General features: G+C 41.5%; 1 protein-coding gene across 8 annotated transcripts in view; it reads right to left on the bottom strand.

Moving 5' to 3' along the window:
- Window positions 1-20,533, bottom strand: part of mef2cb (myocyte enhancer factor 2cb) — a 70,348-nt gene that overhangs the window by 46,860 nt on the left and 2,955 nt on the right. For 5 of the 8 annotated variants that reach the window (XM_065965214.1, XM_065965222.1, XM_065965219.1 and 2 more), the window contains exon 2: window positions 14,738-14,868. The gene's annotated coding sequence lies outside the window, so the exon portion shown is untranslated. Of the gene's footprint in view, window positions 1-11,811; window positions 12,427-14,737; window positions 14,869-20,533 lie in introns of those variants that run through there. The other 3 variants (XM_065965225.1, XM_065965209.1, XM_065965231.1) reach the window with 3 other exon arrangements.

The following is a 20,533-nucleotide window of genomic DNA, read 5'->3' on the forward strand; positions in this document are numbered from 1 at the left end:
TCTGAGTCTAAGCACAGCGTGTGGGTAATTTGCACAGAAGTAGAAGGTTGCACACTTCAACAAGGATGTCCTTCATAGATTCGACCTTCTGTTTTTTTTCCTCTCTCTCTCTCTCTCTCTCTCTCTCTCTCTCTCTCTCTCTTCCTCTGGTCCCTGTGCTCTGCTTGAAACCGAGTAACCTAGATCGTAGAGGAGGGAGAAAGAGATTGTAACAGAAAGAAGGAGAAACAGAGGCAGAGAGAAAAAAGAAGCAGTAGGGCAGATTGAAAGGAGAAAGAGTGAAAACGTGACGTCCACCAACCCAAGACTTAAAAGAAAGAAAAAAAAAAACAATACTTGGCTGATGTCAGTCTCAATCCTCTGTTTTCTGGTTACCACAAGCTGATTGTGCTGATTACTGGTGAGCATTGTTTCCCTGTTGACGCTGTGCATCATTAACAGAGATTGTTCCACTGTTAGTGTTTGTTTAAGCGAGGCTGGCATAATGTTTCCAGGCACTTTCTCTTCACCACAGATATACAATCCCACACACAGACAATGTAAACTTGAGACATACATTGTATACTGTGGATCTATACTTTATGTGGACTTAATTCAAGCAGAATTTGGTTGTATTAAAACATAAATTAAGCAAATCAAGTCAAAAATCAACATAAACTGAGGTTTTCTAAATCTGTATCACCCAAAAAAATGACACAACTTAAAAGCACATGTTTAAGAACTCTTTTCCGAACTGCTCCAGTGCTTAACAGTTCCCAGGAGAGAGCTTGTGTGGCGGGGGGGGGGGGGGGGGTTCTATGGATTTTGGAGGGCGTATTGCGGCACATGGCACCTACAGATCAGCCTCTGTTTAGGGGAGTGGCCCCCACGGTGGCCAGGGCCGGGCCAGACCCAGTCCAAGCCTCTCATTAGTCATCGGCTGGGTGCCGCGCTTTCTTTTTGGAGTGGTTAAAGGGGGGAACCGGCAAGGGTCTGGCAGTTGCACTGTACTCCACTCCCAGCACCATCACAACCCGACCTCATCAAAGCGAACGCTCGTAATTTGTCACAGAAAGCAGCCAATTAACATATGTTAGGGGAGGAGGGATGAGGAGAAGACGGGGGGAGGAGAAGGAGAGTGGAGGGAGGGGTGAGTGAAAAAAGATAGCGTATGATTAAAGAGTCTGCACAGCTGCACAGAATCAAGATGGCAAAGAGAGGTTTGAAAGAGACCTCAGAGCCAGTAATCTGATAAAGCTCGCTGTTACTTAACCCCCATAAGCAGGAGAAGCAGGGAGAGAGAGGGGGAGAATGAAATAATCGAGACAAACAAATATTAAATTACTGCTGTGAAGCTACAAGCTTTGGCAGAGTGCCTCTGCTCTCAATATGTGGCTAGAGTGGAGGCTTCTGTATCACATGGAGATGACCCCTCATGCCAGAACACTACTGCTGTTTGACCCAGTTTATTTTTAGCCTAACGCTAACTGTAGTGCTAACACAGTTATGCTGAAAACCTGAACTCCTTTACTTTCATTCTGAGATTTGAATTCCTGGTGCACCACAATTTAGCACCCTCTCTTATGAAACAAAAGGTGTTTCTTCAAATTTCATTTATTTTTTCCTGTCACAAAGTCTCCGACAAGTTGCTTACATTCTGACTTGTTTGTTTGCTTTCAAATTCTTGTTCCTCATGGTTGGTTTTTAACATGCTGTGTGTGGTTATTTATGCATGTGTGACTCTGCGTCTGCCTGAGCGGGTGTGTGTGTGTGTGTGTGTGTGTGTGTGTGTGTGTGTGTGTGTGTGTGTGCATTTATATGTCTGTTATTGTTGATGTTGTTGTTGTAGGAACATCTTGTGAAGTGACTTGTGTGATATTTTGCCTTGTTGTTGGATACGGTGGCAGGCTGAATGCATTAGCAGTGCACGCCGGCACCGTTCTGTGTTCTGTCGTCTCTCCGCCACCTCTGCCTTGTCTTTTTGCAGCGACTGATCACACAGGCTGACAAGCGAGTTTGGGTCTTCGTCTGCCGCGCCATCCTTCGCTATACGTGGGCTCTGACTCTTTCAGCGAGGAAAAAAAATAAGAGAGGTGGGGAGGAAGCTTTAAACAAATTTGAGTGATTTTTCAAATTGTATGTCAAGTGTTGGGGAAATCCCCCCCAAAACAAAGGGAGCTTGAACCACAATTCAGTACTCCCTATACAGTTTTTAGAAAATAAATGTTTTGGAGATCTACCAGTAGTGCATTTTGGACATCTCATTTGGACTGGAATTTGAGATGAAAGTGGACGGAAACCACAAATGGCTGAAAAAGCATACCCTACACTATATATAAATCATGACATTTCTTTCTGCCTCCTCTCCCTCTCTCTTGCACTCTTATCCTCACCATCAAGCATCAATCTTTATTTATTTATTTTTCCTATTTGGGAAGTGAAGGGATGGATAGGGGGGACGGCGGTGGCGACTTGTGTTTGGTTGAATTTTCTCTTCTGCTGTATGTTCTGAGCTGGTGGTTCAGTGAGGACCTGGCTGCCTTGAGACCCACACCCCCCCACCCCCACCCCCCAAATCCCTCTGCTGCGCGCACAGCTGCACCGTTCACATAACCTCGCCTGCCCCCTCCTACTCCCCCTCCACCCCTCCCTCACAGCTAATGATAGCGGAGCACGTCTCCTCCACAAGGCAACAGCTTTTTCCACTTCATGTACATACACACAAACATGGCGTGCACACACAAACACACACATTCACACACACACGCATGGTGGGCACAACATCTCCCCTTTCCTTCTCTTGGTTCCTTCCTTTATTTTTTTTTCTCATATCATGCAATTTCTTCCCCTTCTCTTCACCCTGAGAAAAAAAAAAATACCCCTGCCTTCTGACCCAGGGAAGGCCTGAGAACGTTAGCCCCCTCTGCACACACACAAACACAATCTCACACACACACACACACAGATACACATTTCAAACCATGTCCTAACTCCCCATGTTTCTCCCTCTGCACAGCTAGTGACCTGCATCACAGCTGTGTGTGGGAATTTGTGCGGGTGGGTGTGTTTGGAGGAGTGGCCCAGTGTGTGAATGTATGTATTTGCACATACCTGTACATTGCTGTGTGTGTGTTACATTTACCTAATACACACGTTTCTGTTGTGTGTGTGTGTGTGTGTGTGTGTGTGTGTGTGTGTGTGTGTGTGTGTGTGTGTGTTAGCAGAGGGGGGTTGGAGGGGGGTGAGGGCAGCTCTGGGCTTCTGCTGAGCCTACTGTGCATTATCCCAAATAAACAACTCATTACACGTGTACTTAACCAAGGGGAGCTGGTGAGCAGTGGAAGCTAATCCCCGTTATCGTTCCCAGCGTTTCTCTTCCGATTAGGCTACAGGGGAAGAAGAAGAGGAGCCCGAGAAGGTGGGCAGCTCAGAGACGGAGGAGGAGGAAGAGTGAAGACGAGGAGGAGGAGGCGAGAAGAAAGAAAAAAAGCATTTGAGTTAACTTCCCACAAGTGCCTTTCTTGCTTATAGTATCTCCTCCTCACTCGATCTTCCTCGCTAACCCTCCTGCCTCCTCTCCTTTCCTTCTCCCTGTGGATTTTCGCTCTGCTCTTCCTTGTTTTTCGACCATCTCTCAGAACTGGGTCATCGACAGACTGTGCGGCAGCATTTTGAAGAACATGGGAGGGAGGGGAGAGAAAAAAAAAGCATGTTCCTTCCATGAGAACAATCCAAGGCTTCTTTAACAAGTAGCCCGCTTATCAAATTAAGCTGTCAAAAGCACATTAATAACAGGCAGCACAATTCCCTTCACAGGAAAAAAAAAAAAAAAAAAGAAGAAAAAAAAAACACTTTGGTGGAAAAAAAAAAAGCGGAATGATTTGTCTTTTGTCGCGGAAAGAGACAGTCTACCAAGGGCAGGAACGCTTTCTTGCTTTGTCTCTGACCCACTCCTACAATGATTATGGACTCCTATCATGAAGGGCCAAGATGTAGAGTGCCACATTTTCTTGGGAAGAAAAATATTTATGTTTAATACAATTACAAGCATAACATCTTTTTTTCTGATTTTTACTAGACTGAGTCCACCACTTCTATCGGATGACCAGATTTAACAGAATCTCATGGTGACAATGTGGATTCAACACCAGATAATTAGATGGTTTCACGGACGACTATGATAGCTTGCATGATAGTTTCTTATCACAAGTTTCCCCAAGTTTGACCCTGGGCCCTACATATGAAATAGCTGTTAGAATGTAGAGTATAGACATGCAATACGAAGTCAGTCAGGGCTCAGTCACTGCAAAACATATCACTACTCCAAAATGTGAAGTTTGTCGTTCCATAAACAAGTGTGAGTAAAACAGTGTACACCATCGAGGCAAATATAGATAGATGACACTCTCCGTGCTGTTCATGGCATCTGACTGAGACGCAGAAATTAAATTAACAAGACACCTCGGCATACAGAGGCAGAGAGGAGAGAAACCCACCCTGTGACCTTGCACTCACAAAGTGTCTCAAAAGTAACTTCTCATTTTGAAGACCTTTTATTGTGCTGCCATGTTGACACGTGTCTTGACACTCAGTGCTCAGTGCTTGTAAAGGAATTTAACTCTGAGCTGTACTTTTACAAATCTGACAGTTTCAGCTGATGCTTGCGCTATAATGCACGCCCTCTTGTGTTTTTTTACTCCAGAGACTGACTTTCTCACCGAGTCCTATCCTGTTTGCTTGCCTCCCCCCGAGGGGCCTGCTCTGCCACTGCCTGGAGTGGGCCGGTCGGCGGTGGATGGATGTGACGTGGAGGCCCCGGGACTCTGCTGGAGGGAGGCTGGAGCCATGACAGGTATCCCCCGCACTTCCCTTAGCTATTTATAAAAACCATGAGTCCAGTACAGGGCCAAAAATAAGACGGAGGCCAATTTTAAACCAAATCATGAAGGCGGCTCACACTCTTCATTGTTCGCACACAGCAGAAGAAGAAAAATATCCAGCCCAAGATGTATAACAGATACTGGAATAGTTAAAGCTCCTCTATCTCTGCTCTCCAACTGAGCATGCTCGAATGTACACATCCACACACATACACATCCACACACACATAAACAGCAGACAAAAGTCAATATCAAGGCTGAGCTATTTCTGTAGAGAGCACTATTTAGGAAGTGTGGGCTGAGTGCCAGTATTCTCCTCAGTATCGTCTGGGCGTCACTGCACTGCTGCTGCTGTTATACAAACTCACCTCTTTCCTCTCTCGCCCTTTCCAACCAGCCCCTTGTTCCATTGTCTCCCTCTCTCTCTCTCTTTCTCTCTCTCTCTCTCTTTCTCTCTTTCTCCCTCTCCCTATGTGTGTGTTTCTCTTCTACACACACAAGGTTATTTGTTTTTCCACTGGGTCGAACCACAGTGCCAGGTGAAAGCATCTATTGGCAGGATAAAGAAAGTGGCTGGTGTGAGATCACAAGGCCCCCACTCTGCCCAGCAAAGCTTGAAGTGAAGCGGCAGGCTGGAGTTTCAAACAAAGTGCCCCCTCATTCATTATACATGCAACTGCACTGAAAATCTCCTTCCACAACACCATCTCTTCTCCTCTCCTCTTTCTCTCTCTCTCTCTCTCTTCTTTCTCTTCCATTCCTATCCCCTTTTCTCCCATTTTTTTTTTTTTTTTTTCCAGACAGAGCATCCATAAAGTATGAATAAAATTAATGACATCACGAGCTGCACTTTGGAAGAGCCACTGTAGGAAAAAGCCATACATCACAGGGCAGAAGGAGCCAGGATGAAAAAAATGTAAGAAAAAAAAATTGAGAGAGTGAAAGAAAATGGGTTTATGTGGGGTGCCTTACTTCGACCTTATCCACCCTCAGTGTACTGCATTTTGCAGTAATGTTCTTCATTCTGAGATTTATACCAGAAAAACCTTAGCCGAAAAAGTTTTATACATATGTATATATCTTCTTTTTTTTTTCATTGACCAATTTTCCCCTTTTGTTCCGCATTTCTTTGTTGTGCCCTCTCCTTTATTTTTTGTTTATCTAAGTAACATACTGTAAGTGTTCAAAATGATCTATTGCTGTGCATTGGGTCACAGGCTGGCCTCCGGTGTGGGAATGGCACAGATGACATGGGAAAAGGAACTCTGGTGGACTTTGGCAGGACAGCGCCTGGTTAAGCCGTGCGCTCTGCAGAAGAGGAGGGAGAGAGAGCACTGAGTGAGGATTCTTCCTGAGATGTTTCTCGACTTAGACGGTGTTAACAGCATTTTTCAGCAGCACGGTCCCCTCGGAGTATAGCACTGCAAACCTCCTGATATTTCAGACTTTGCCCAGAAATCTGAGACTCTGAGGTGAATATAAGCATCATGTTTAAGACTGTTATCTTTCCCTTAGAGCAGACAAAAGAGACGGATTTACCGTTCTGCCTTTTATTGGCAATTTAGCGTGAGCTGTTTGATCACACAGGAGCCTGACTGGGTAAAATTTGCGACCTTATTCCTCTGAATCTAAGATCTTCTAAAAATAAGTGATAGCAGCAGTTGTGTGGATGGGGAGCGGCGGCGCAGATTGTGGCAGCCAAGAGAGCGGGCTTTCAGATGGATGTGAGCCTGTGTGAGGCCGAGGTACAGAGCTACCTCTGTGCGTCTCACCGGAGACTGTTGCAGAATGACTCGGCTATGTTGCACTTGTGACAAAGATAAATTACAGCCGCTGGAAAACATTTCTACACTTTTTTTTCTCCCTCTCTCTGGCCTTCTCCCATACCTCTTTGCTTTTTTGTTGGCACTGGGTGTAGCCCGAACGTGTGCCACACTGAAGGGTGATAGTAAGGGGAGGGGGGTGGGGGGCTGTCTCTGCAAATATATTAGGGGGTAAGAAGTTTGCCCCTGCACCGTTCACAGGTCAGGCACTGTGTTTTATGATGGAACATGGCTTCTGTCGGCAGATTTATGCACATGTACGGCGTACACTTTTCCCTCAAACTGACTGAGAAGGATTCTCAGTTAAATCGGGATTTACTGCACAGCATGTTTAGAGCCAGTATTACAGACATAGACCATGTTTCAGACTAGATCCTGTGTGTCACACTGTCACAGAATCAAATTAAAAGATCTTACAGCAAAGGCAAGTGTCTGATGAGGAAGTTAATGAACTCATTTCTCACCATGTTAACCCTCATTTTCATATGTGAGTCTTAATACTGAGTGTGTGTAGCCTGATGTGAACTATCAAGTGTTTGGACAAAGAAATCCAACCTCTGTTCTACTCTAAATGTTTCTCTTTGTCTTATCAGTCACAGTCTCTGCTCCTTGCACTCCTTCAGCCTCCCTGCCTCCCAAGACTCTCCTCCTGTCCAAATATTTCAGGGAGCAGGCCTCAAGTATGGTGAGGTGTTTCTGCTGTCTCTTTAGGTGGGCTGCAGCTGACGATATGATTGTGTGGTCAGGAGTGCTGAGCACAGACCACCCAGCAGGCAGCTGCTGCCATAATGACCCACAGGCAGGGCAGGAAACAGGAAACAGGAAGAAGAAGGCAGGACATCCTGTTCTTCTGCATGAGTGTGTGAAGCATGACATCACAAAGCATCATGAAGTATATCTGATCAGAGGCCAAATTTTCTGTCGTTCTAGCTCAAGAAAATTTCGTTCTTCTGTTTGTGTGTGCCTTGCTCTGTCTGTCTGCGCATCTTGTCTTCTCAGTTTGCCTTTTCAGCACTCACCCTGACACTGTTTTCCCGACTGCTCCATCATCCCAGACATCAAATCCTACCCTCTTCAGTGCCAGAATAAAGACGAGAAAAGAAATCACGCATTTTCATTTGAATATACACCAGCAACAACCTCACAAAACCCCGACAAAAAAACAAAAAAACCAAAAAAAAACCAGAGAAGCACAAACATTCCGACGCGCGCAAACAGACGAAGACGAGACACAAACTCGAACTCACACGCACACAAACACACCTCCCAGACACACAGCACATGCTGACAGACAAACACACAAAGAAACAGCAAACACAAAGCACAGCACAGCCAGAACTCTACTTTATGCAGAAATATTCTAAAGTGTGTTTTACAATACAATTAAACATCAAAGGCGGAGATATTCCTCTGTGATCTTTAACACCCCAGTGAACAAACCCCACACACCCCCATCCACTTACAGAACACACACACAAAGTTGCTGAGCGTCACCGCTAATTACTAGATAGAGACAGAATAAGATTTTGCATTATTATGCACAAACCAGGACATATTCAAAAATATGCATTCAACCCAGCCTAAACCATTCAAGGACAGTGTTATTTACTTAAGATGATTTTTTTTTTAAGTTTTAGGGGTAATTGTGGCTCCTATAAAGATCTATAGACAGTGCTCCGAAGGCACAGAAACATTTGGGTGAACATTTCCAACAGTTAGGAGGACAATGAAAGGGAGATCTGTTCAAATGAGTAAATAAACACATGGTGAGGGTGAGCCCTACACTTTTCATTAGTGCTATAAAAAATGTACAAAAAAGGGGAAAAGAGACTTGTTCTCTCATGGAGCAAAGGAGGGAGCACCTGCCTTGTGCAATAAACAAGAACACAACAAGCCCTTGAGTTGTTATTAAAGTTAAGTGTTTTCTTCTGCTTATGAATAGGCAAGAAAAGAGTTTAACATTTGCACACTTTTGTGTCAGATAAATGTACTTAAAAGAGAGCTTATCTTTATTCTTTCACATCTGGATTTTAAGTGTTTTCTGCTGCATTTATTTCAAAATAAACGGCCAAAATATACCGCATGGTTCGCCCGATTTACAGAGATGTTTCTTGATGGTTCCAGATATGATATTCTCCTTATTTATGGGGTAAATATGATTCCCTACAATTGACTCTTATATTAACCTTCTCGTTTGAGCCAAAGGGCACAAAGTCCAATTACAGCACTTCAATATCTTTCTGCAGATCTCGCCAACCTGCAATCTGCAAATGAGTGTTTTACTGTGCAAACTCTGCAAAACCCTTCCCAAAATATTTGAAACCATTAGAGTGAGGAAAAAAAACTTTAAAGCACAGCAAATGCAAAAGCGGCTATTAAATTATTTGCTTAAACATAAATGCTTCTGATGTTCCCATTAGGAATAATGTTTTCATAGATCTGGGTTTCCATAAGGAGCAGATCTTGAAATGAGCTTCTGTACTGAGGCAGCACAGTGGTGTACTTTACTACTTAAAAAAAAAAAATACAGTCTAGGGAGGACATATTTCACATCTATCTGATGAGAATTTGTTTCATAGATCCATCAATTATTTTTAAATGTCTGAAAAAAAGTCATATTTTGTTCTATGCTATCCACTTTTCAAACACATGTTAAAACCCTGACCATGGCACACCATGTGTCCCTCCCCTTCACTTAACTAAAGCTTCACTGAGCCCCTGGTGTACAGCAAAGTGCCCTGACAATCGGCTCAATGCCCCGGCCAATCACAGGGACACGTGACCTCCTAATCCCTCTCTGTGAGAAGGGTAAGAGTATGTTGTCACTGTTGGTTTTGTGAATCAGCGCCCAAAATCCCAAATGATTTGTCAAGAGGGAGAGGTCTTAAGAGAATAAGAGAAACAAAAGCAGCACAGGCCAGAAAGTGTGGGTGTCGCTGTGTGTGTGTGTGAGAGAGTGTGTGTGTGCAGAACTTAAAGACATACAGACAGAGGAGGGACACCATGCTTTTGTCTGGCCATTTGTGTGTGTGTGTGTGTGTGTGTGTGTGTGTGTGTGTGTGTGTGTGTGTGTGTGTGTGTGTGTGTGTGTGTGTGTGTGGAGGATTGTGCGCGACTACATAGGTGCATGCATGTGTGTGTGTGTTTGTGCAGGGTCTCTGAGATTACCGGGCTTGGCTGACAGAGTCCTCAGTGTGTAATCGTGGGTCCACATGCGAGTGCTCACCTTTCTCTGAGCGGATTAACCTAACGCTAAATCCCAAGAGAGCAACAGGCCAGACAGGCCACACAGAACAACTTCATTGAAGATGGGCAGGAGAGGAAAGGCCATGTGTAAAAATCCTTTGCACAGATTTACACACTTTAATATATTTTATCACCAGTAAACAACTTCAATAGCATAAAGAATTGTAGAAAAATAAAATAAAATAAGACAATGTATGGAACACAATATCTTCCTAAAATTAAAAGAAGTATCTCAAATATTTCCTCTACTTTATAATGTGTGTATCTTCTTTTTTCCAAATACAACAAACTGTAAAATGCAATAATGGAGGAAGTGCCCGAGTGCATGCAGGATGCGTTTCAGTCATAAATATAGTTTGCATGCTGTTGTGTAACGAAACACTTTATCACTTAAAAATTTTAGTTGTCCAGAGAACATCTTTTTTATCAAATGTAAAACTTGCTGTGATTCTCAAAATGTGCAGTGAATATTATATTAGTTTAATTTATATTAAGAGGCTGCAGCTATCTGTACAATTTATTGATTTTCTTTTAACTTTTAAAACAGACAGTATTTATTGGCGTGAATAAAATGTAGTTATCATGAAACCATAAGAAAAAGGATAAAGAGATTTACATAAATGCTCATATTGATGAGCATGAGTTAAATGCTCGTAGCCAAGGCAGTTCCAGAATCGGTCTAAATTAAAATGATCCGTGCTGTAATCAAAACATTTAAAACCGTCCTTAGTTTATCTTCACATTTAATCAGTGGGCCTCCTTTTTCTTTAAGTGAAAAAAAACAAACATTTTATTTTATTTTATTTGTCAGGCTGCAAACTGGGAAAGTTTCCACAGGTTAATAAGGGTGTCATCATTAATCTTCTCACTGCAACAGGTTCACCTTTGCCACAACAGACTGAACTTAAAACTCAACTCACGTTATAAATGTATTTGTTCCACTGTAGTGAGAAAGGTCTAAACATTTCAGTTACAAAATAAAAGACAATTGATTTATAACTGAGCCTGAACACGGCAAATTGTCTCTAAAAACTCTGAAGTACAAATCAGTTATCACAGTTGAATGATGAATTGACATGTCAGACAAATTGTGTTGTGCTGTATTGAACTTTGTAAATTATTTATGTTTACATGAATTAGTCTTATTGTGCATGTTTATGGCAGTTGTCTTTGTACAGGTTATCCTATTTGAATGCATAGTAATAGGATAATTCTGATCATTAGTTTACCTTCTTTTAGTTTGTTTACACTAATAGACAGGAACAAATATAAAGAAGTAATGCCATCAAATGTGTAGGGAGTTTTACTAAAGTATGTTACTGTAATGAAGCTGATATACTGAAATAAAAAAAAATAAAAAATAGGCTACTCCAAAGTTTTTTTTCCCCAGTGTTTTACTAAATTATTTTGTTAAAATGTAAATCCGGTAATATGTACATTATTTATTTAACTAGTACTTGAACAGAAGCAACTTTTCATGTATCAACAAATACGCATTAGTGTGGAACATACTGTTTCACATTGGAGGGCAACCTATTGAATCTCTGTGTCTTCAGGACTGCATGTGGACATGTGAAAGCTTCACAAGGTCGACACAAATATTATCCTTTACCTGAAGCTCGAGACAGCACACCTTGACTCTTCTAATAAACCATAAACAGTTACTTGATGTCAGCTGGTAATTACAAGGCAGGGTTGTCACCGGCATGAGTCGATCAGGGTCACAACAAATCAATACACGCAGTTACTGTACTTTGTTGATGAGGCAGCGCGAATGAAAATAGACCCTCAAGTTTCCCCCCTTTTGAAGATTAAAAATAAAGATCATATGATGCATCATGTGTTGCGAATGTTAAGTTGTAAGTGAAGTGCTCGGTACTTACTTTATTGCGCACGAAATCTGGTCCGGGTGAAGTAAGTAAAAGGCTACAACAAGCGGTCCGCCGGTGCTTTGGTCCGGCCGGGTGACAGGAGGGTTGAAGCCGCTGCTTGGTGGGGACGGACTTCGCCAAGACGCGCTTAAAATCCAAGAGCGCAACTTAGCAGAGGACGTCGCCGGGAGGAAAAAAAGTAACCTACAGTACGTGGTAGGAGTCTCTATAATGTCAGAGCAACTACTCTCTCTCTCTCTCTCTCTCTCTCTCTCTCTCTCTCGCTCTCTCTCTCTCTCTCTCTCTCTCTCGCTCGCTCGCTCTCTCTCTCTCACTCTCTCTCTCTCTCTGGTCGGACAGTGTCTGCGCAGGAGGCGGCGAGAACGCTTCTCTTGGACTCTCTGGCTGCGAGGTGCCGGTGTAGCGGAGAGGAGGGACGCGGTGGAGTGGTGGTGATAGTTGAGGAGGTGCTGGTAGTTAATCTGCTGGACGTCTGGATCCTGACGGGTGATGTTCACAATCTGTTTCTGTTCCTTCCACACAATCCTGCCCGAGTCTTTCCCCAAGCCCTCTCCTTCCTCTCCCTGAGCGAGGAGAAATAATCGATTTTTTTTCTCTCCCTTTTTTTGACTCCTGAAAGGGGGCGGGCTCACATTTCCCAATTCTACTTTAATGAAAGAGGCACGGCTCGTAATGCTTTATTATCGCGCCAGCCCCGGTAGAGTGGACGCACAATTAAGTGCTCAGAGAGGACCACTAGAGGAAGATGATGGGGGATGTGTGCTTTAACTAATGAACCAACGGAGAGCGCGTTAAGCATCTGCAGCCCACTTTAGACTGCTGAATCCGAGGCTGAGAAGTTCATGCTTTTTGTTGTTGCAGATTTAGTTTCTACTATTGTCTAGAGCATTTCACATCAATGGAATATAACCAAAGCCAAACTTGTCTAAAAGAAAAACAACACTTAAATGTGCTATCAAAGAGACACTGATAGGTAATAAAGCAAATCTGTCTACTGACTGCAGTTGGATTGTTAAAGATAACGATTAAAAAAAAGGAACTTTGAATAAGTTTTCTGTGAAGACAAAACATCCTGAATCCAAGAAAATTTCAATTAAATGAATCAATGTGTGACATTAAATGTAATGCTACGCTTGCAAAATAAGGACAATAAAGAGTATGAACTCATGCATCTTGTTCAGTAAGTCCCAAATAAAACCATCTTTCATGTCTGTGTTCCCTCTTTTCTGAGTAACAACAAACTTTCCACCTCCCCGCACACGCCGCCAATCATCCTCCAGGACCCGCTATCTCCTGCAGATAAGCCCTGACACAGACAGTAAGCATGGGGGAATTACTGAGCCTTTATCCACCCAGCCAATGATTTCAAAACATCCACTCTATTAGTGTGAAGATAACAATTAGAACAGCAAGTTTGCCACTTCAGATAAGACGCAGACGCTGTCTGTACAGAGATGTTTCCCGGATAGGCCTTGTAATACTTGGCTTCTATTATACTCACATTATATGGCTGCTGGATCAGTTTAAGGATCGTTAATAGCTGATTTAAATGAAGCCTGTTATACTGCAACACACCATCAGGTCTCACTCTTGAGTTTTCCTAAATCAAACCACAAAAAAAAAAAAAATCCTAGATTCTGATGAACAAGGGTGTTTGAAGTAGAGATATTCTGATCCCTAATTTTTTCCTCCAAGATACTGATGCAAATACCTAGAATTAAGATACACGCAATCTTTCATACTAGTGTGTTTCATACACTTTCTTAGACTCAAGTCTATGTAAGCGATTACAAGAATATCCTCCGGTAGACGTGGAATACATGGAATACATTTGATTGCATGACAAAGTTAGAGTACGCACAGGGAGCCAGGGAGGCATTTGAGGTAAACCTTCCAACTGGACCTCACGTTAGTGAAAGTTCAGAGTTTTTACAGGATTACAGCGGCTAGAGATGACTTATTGATTGTTGTCTGGGTGTAAAGACCGCTTTAACAAATATTACTAATGTTTATGCTGGATAAAACTACCAATCCTACCTTAAAATCATGTCTCCATCTCACCTTTATTGGCAGTTGAGCATATCCACTTTTTTTGCACTTTTATTCCTTGTATCTCTCCCTACGTTAATTTTTATTTCCTTTCCTGCTACATTTTCATCTTTTTAAATATTTTCTCCTTGTGGTTAAACTTCATTTTGACTGCATTTTTGTGTCCGCTTGCTGTGTCTGGCCAAGTTATTTGGGTTCTTTTTTGCTTACTTATTTTTTCACGATATTCACGATAAGCTCTTTGAAAACTCTTGTTTAACAATGTTTAAGTAAGGTTATTTGTACGACACATTTCCACTTAACATGGAATAGATAACCTGTGTTGTTGAAATAAGGACAGCAGCAAAGCCTTTCCCCTAACTAGCACAGCTTTGCTCTACCTGTCACTGCAGACTGCATGAAGTGTAAGTGGACACCAAGCAGCACCCTAATCTTTCCCTCCCTTTGAAGTTCACCTGTGAAGCATAAGACCTGTATGCAACGACCCACTCACCCTCCCAGTTAGTCAGCGATGGAAATGGCGGGACATGAAATCAGTTAATAAATAAATCAAGCCTGCTAATCTTCTTGACGGTGCGGACATTACAGCCTGTAACTGAAGCCGCTGGTGTCTGATGACTCGGGATACCACCTTCACATCACCTGACCCTTTAATCTTTAATAGCATTTCCTCCGACCCAAGACCTACACGATAATCAATAAGGTGTAGTCTGCTAGACACAATGGGTTCATAAATGCAGCGTGGTCAAGAGCATCATCAACAGCAAGCGTTTGAACGATACAGATTGGTGCCCCCTTAAAAGACCCCATTTTCCACCTTTAGACCTCTGAGCGGTTGTCATATGGGTGCACATGTGGATGTACATACCACGTTCAATATCCCTTCGCTTGCCGTCTTGTGATCACTCAGTCTCTTAGCTTTCTTTACTGTCTGTCAGCAATTCATGGGAGAGGTCCTTGCAGCGCTCACAATGCTTGAGGTTGTCTTTGGTTCGGCACCTGTGAAGAAAAGTAACACAGGAAGAGTGAAGATGAGGAAATACAGTGGAATAGTAATTGTTTGCTTCACCTAGTAAGCATTTTCCATGTTAACATCTTTGTGTGTCTTCATGTGTGATTGTGTGTTTAATGTACATATGAAATACCAAGAAATACATGGGGGGAGGTGGATGGAATATATTTGAATGGTGGAAAAAAAAATCATTAAACGAGGCAAACACAGGCTCATGCATATTCATAATGACAGTCTGACTTGTCCACAGGGATAAACTTAGTGAAGGCGCACTAACACGCTCACACATTTAATGCAAAGCAGGAAAGACCCAATGCATATTTTTTGCTCTTGAGACTGCCAAGTAGGTGTCGACAGATAAATCTGAATATGGTTAAAAAGCCATTATAGTCAGATGATTGTTGCCTTGCATTAGGTTTTCCTCAGTATGTCATATTATATCTGTTAGGGCTGATAAATTCAGTCAGGTACTAAAAAAGTAGTTTTCAAAAAGCAGAGCCTGATGTGGGTTAAATATTGTAGGGATTTGTATTATCTTGTGCCAAAGTATTTAGCTTTTAATTAAAGGGAATTCGATGATTAGTTTTGTGCTATCTGAAACTTTTGCTGCCCAAATCCTTAGCCATTGTTCCTCATTTACACTCAGAAAATCCTGAACTCATGTTTAGAAACGTGTGTGTTTGTGTGTGTGTGTGTGTGTGTGTGTGTGTGTGTGTGTGTGTGTGTGTGTGTGTGTGTGTGTGTGTGTGTGTGTGTGTGTGTGTGTGTGTGTGTGTGTCAAATGTGGGTTGACACCCTAATCAAAGCCTGCTGGAGAAAAATCAACAGTTGGCCAAAACAATTATGTAATTTCAAATATGTCTCAGTGTGTATATACACACGCACACGCACACCCTTTAGGCTTTTTGGTAAATGTAATTTTCGTGAGGTTTGGCATCAGGCGTTCTTAAAAAAAAGCGAGGACGGGAAACTGCGACTTCATGTTAAGTCAAACACATAAGTGCGGTTTGGTGATATTGATCTTGCTTGGATTGTTTCTTAAGCCTCTCCTGGCAGCCACTTCACAGCATGTGTCACACACACACACACACACACACACACACACACACACACGTACAACAGCTCGGCTTAAAATGTGTGTTTTTTTTTTTTGTAATGCGAGGGAGAAAGAAAGGAATGCCTCTCTCTTTCGCTCAAGAAAAAAAAAAAAAAGATAAACACAAACACATTTCCAGGGCAAACAGGAACAGCCCGGGCTCGGTGCAATCTGTTGTCGATCATGCTCACGTGAAAACACAATCTGCCTGTCACAGTCGATGATGTTGTCAAGCTCTCTGCCTTTCTGCTCCTGAGAATTAGCCAGCTACTGCGAGACACATTTGCTGTGTGTCAGATATGTTTTGAGGATGCTCCCAGCTTTATGTGGTATTTACTGCTTTCAGTCGTTCCTCCTGCGCTCTGTCCCTGATGAATTTCAGAGACATTTGAAGCTTTGACACCAGATTGATGCTACACGATGTGACGACCCAACCCGGCACAGGGGGTACACAAAGACCTGCAGGCCAACTCAGTTTACGGGCTCAGCTGGTGATCCATAACTCTTACAAATACTTATGTGCATGTGTGCGGGTGACTTAAGGGTAGGCTGACATTGGTGTTTAAAGGGCAGTCCCAGTACCCTTATTTTTAAACTGATGTCTCAATACATCATGCTGATATCAGTTGGATGACTGAAAATGAATAATTTAAGGTTTCCTCTGAAATTGTTTTGTTGACATGATGGAGGAGCAGCCGAAAAGTTTTAACCATGAAATATGAGTAAATTCTGCTTCATATTTAGTTAAAGTAGACAGAGGAAAAATACAATAAGCCTAAAGAAATAAACAAGAGATATAAATGAAGAAATCATTTAGAAAAAGCAAAAATTCAAGTAAGTGCATTTACAAAGTGCTGTACGACACCGTGTGTACATCTATGTATTTAAAGGCCATCTTTAAAATCATCTTGTATAAGTGTGTATGCCATATACTCTCCAGATCTTTTGCACATTTATACAACAAATAAGTTACATTTTTGTTTTAAATAAAGCATATTTAAACTGCACTGTCCTTCATGCATGCTTTATTCATGTTAACAGATCATATCCATATTGTACAGGCCTGGAGGTTTCTGTTTTCAGAAACAGAAAAATCCTTTAGAACTCATCTCACACTTTGTATAAGAAAGATGAGAGACATTTCCCTGATGATGTGCGCCTGGTCTTTGTGTAAGTCATCCAAAGCGTTTTATCACACCTGATTTGGTGCTCCTTATTAATAAGGTTTATAATGAAACTCAGAGGGCAATATCATCAGTAATTACAGTCACAGGAATTGTACCACTGAACAGTGTAATTAGGGGAGCAAAGGTGAGGATATCATTTTTAATTAACTGTAATCATATGTCCTGATTTTAATAAAATATAAAAAACAAAGACATCCATGATTCTGGGTTAGTATTTATTCATGCTTTTGTAATTTACAGGTGACATACCTCTTACTAAATTAAGATCACAGGTAATATTACTCTGATGGCTCTACCACTGAAAGCAAACAGTAAAGCAATATATACATATATTCAACATCCCATTGTGGAAATTCCATTTTTAAAAAGTATTGCATTTGTAAATAAAACATTATTTAATGTTCATAAGTATGTTCGATACAAAAATTGTTACCATGGAAATTGCTCCAATTACCGATTCTTGAATGACAGCTTGTAAGATACAGCTCTGTTATTTCCTTCTGTCTGCCTCCTTGTAAAGAAATGACAATACAATTAACAGATTTTTTTCCATTTGGATATTAAACGATCGCACATTTTTTTTTTTTTTTTTTACAAACTTTTAATAGGCTTATAAACACATCTGTTAAAGCTTTGGTCAGTTGTAATTCTTGTATTTTTTCCAAATAAAAAAAAAGCAAAGCAGACAGCAAAATAAGTTCAGTTCTAATGATAAGTTCCATAATGGTATGACTCATTTATCAGTGAAACCATATAGAGCCTTATTTTCAATAACACAGTATTTTTCCTTGGCTCGGCTATTAACCATGTCTGGCCAGAATGTAAGTCACTCGGAGTTCAGTTTCAGTTCAGCTAACTGTCGGATAGGGAGCGGACCTAAATGCAACAAAAACAAAGTCACGAGGCCTCTGAATCTGTAATGGCCACATAACAACCCCTCACCTAGCGGTGTCAAACGAGAGGCAGTTCTGGTGATTTGCATGTGTCGTGTTTAACCAACAGTTTTCTGTCTGTACACCTTCTATGCATTATGGATGAGGCACAAGCTGAACAACAAGCTCTGCCTTTGTTCTGCCTGATGCTCTAGTTACATCACAGGAAAAGCCCCTCGGTCCTGTGACGGCACTGACTGCATGAGACACGGAGCCGCTGGGCGAGGCGTTGTTTGGACCTGTTGCTTCTTCACTCTGTTATATACTTATTTATGTGAGCAGATGTAGATACAGACATATACAACATTTAAACTTCCAGAGGTAACTGCTGAAAAATTCTGCTCATCCAATTTTTGTTTAATCAGGTCGTTTATCAGGAATTTTAAGGATTCTGTGTCACTTATTATTTTGTCTTCTATATGCATACAATTTAATTTAAAGTCCAGAATTATCCCCTTCTCCCGCTCCTGGAAGCTCAATTATTGCATTATTCAGGCCTGATGTCTGCAGATTCATTAACTTCATGAAACTGTCAGGACTGCTCACCAGTTTTACACTCAAAGTGCTTTATTGTCATGTATGCCACACGCGTGTGACAGATGCATCAGTGCACCACCTGCTACATATAAAGAGCAGATTTTGCCTGCAGAGGTGCATTCAGGTGCTGCTCTGTAATTAAATGTGCTGCCTGCAGGGGAGCTCTGCATCTATTCACCACAGAATAAACTGGTTTATTGCACAGGTTAAATGTTGGCCCATTAACCGTTTATTTTTAACCCTACTTTATGTAAGTGGACAGCATATTAATATTTTCATTTAGAGGAGTCATCTAAACACTTAAGCTCAATCATTTGATTTGAACAGAAATTAAATACCATTAACCATTAAGCAACATGCATACATTTTAATTATCCTATTTTAATTTACATCCTGTTTTCATCTAATCCCTGACAGTGCATTTCTCCCTCCCCCTCCTGTAGCTCCTCTATGCTGTATGGAGTGTAATTGCCAGACTTTCTGCCTGTATATATCAGAGACTCAAAGTTCTCTTTGTCTCCTCTAGATTGCTTCATGTGAGAAAAAAAATGAAACTCACTCTCAGCTAATGATTTTTCCCTCTTTGAATGGTTGGAAAGTAATTCCCTATGAACTGCTCCGACCTGGGCACAGTTATTTCATTGTTCTGTCTGACCTTTCGCTAATTGAGCCTATGAAGGAGAGATGCCAACGTTACATTTTTGTGTCTCTATTCAAAGCGTGCCGAGCGGTGTTTCCTGACGGGGTGCAAATTCTATGACTGAAACATTGTAAGTGTCTGAAAAAGGATTAGGTCCCAAGTCCAAGTCTGTTCCATGATCAGTAAAGTTTAAATTGTGCAAACAGCTGTGATAGTGCTATGCAAATATGTTTCATTTAAATGCATCCTCACCAGCAAAATTAGAGGATTGGTTGTTGGTTTAAATGCCAAAAAATGTTTTGATTTGACAAGTACTTCTTTTAGCCATGGAAATAAATAGTTTAGTATCACTAGGTAACCAGTATGTAACCACTTGGTAACAACTAAGTAACAACTAGTTAACCACTCTGTAACCACTAAGTAACCACTAGTTAAAGGCTTTATATGCGATTTTTTGATCCAGTAGATGTCGCCCTTGAGCACCAGCATGAAACCAAAACAACTCGCGGTGCATTGTGAGTTAGCATGCTAATGCTAGCGATCTTTATTATGCTCGTATCTTCACACTGTGTGTAAATTTACCCGAAATGACAGTGATCTAGAAACGCAGTTAAGCAGTGAGTACAGTATGTTATTCTTCTTTTCTCTTGTCCCTCAATTAAAAAACTTTTATTCGCGAGGGGAGGAGTCAGCCGTCGGGCCAGCGATGTAAACATACAGAAAAAAAACTCTGAAAGCATCACAGACAGTGGGACTCGGGTGTTACATTTATTGTAGACAGTCATTACTCACAGAGTGATTTTCAGAGGATATATTTGATTTCTATTATATTTAAGCATATAAAGCCTTTAACCACTAAGTAACCAGTAACCACTAGTTAACCACTAAGTAACTACTAGTTAACCACTAAGTAACTACTAGTTAACCACTAGTTAACCACTAAGTAACTACTAGTTAACCACTAAGTAACTACTAGGTAACCACTAATTAACCACTAGTTAACCACTAAGTAACTACTAGGTAACCATTTTATAGTAAAGTGAGGCATCATACTGGGTAGTTACTCACAGAAAATGAGTACGCATCCCTTATCCGTTAAATAATCATTAGCTACTCTAGAACATGTGAACATGCTCCTTACTTAGTGGTTACTTAGTGGTTACTTAATGGTCAGTTTCCAATTCGTTTCCCACTAACTATGCAAAATCTGTGTATCTTATTGTAAAGTGTTACCCATTTAAATATTCTCATATTTCAAGG

This window comes from Labrus bergylta, chromosome 2 (assembly GCF_963930695.1).
Source record: "Labrus bergylta chromosome 2, fLabBer1.1, whole genome shotgun sequence".
Lineage (NCBI taxonomy): Eukaryota > Metazoa > Chordata > Actinopteri > Labriformes > Labridae > Labrus > Labrus bergylta.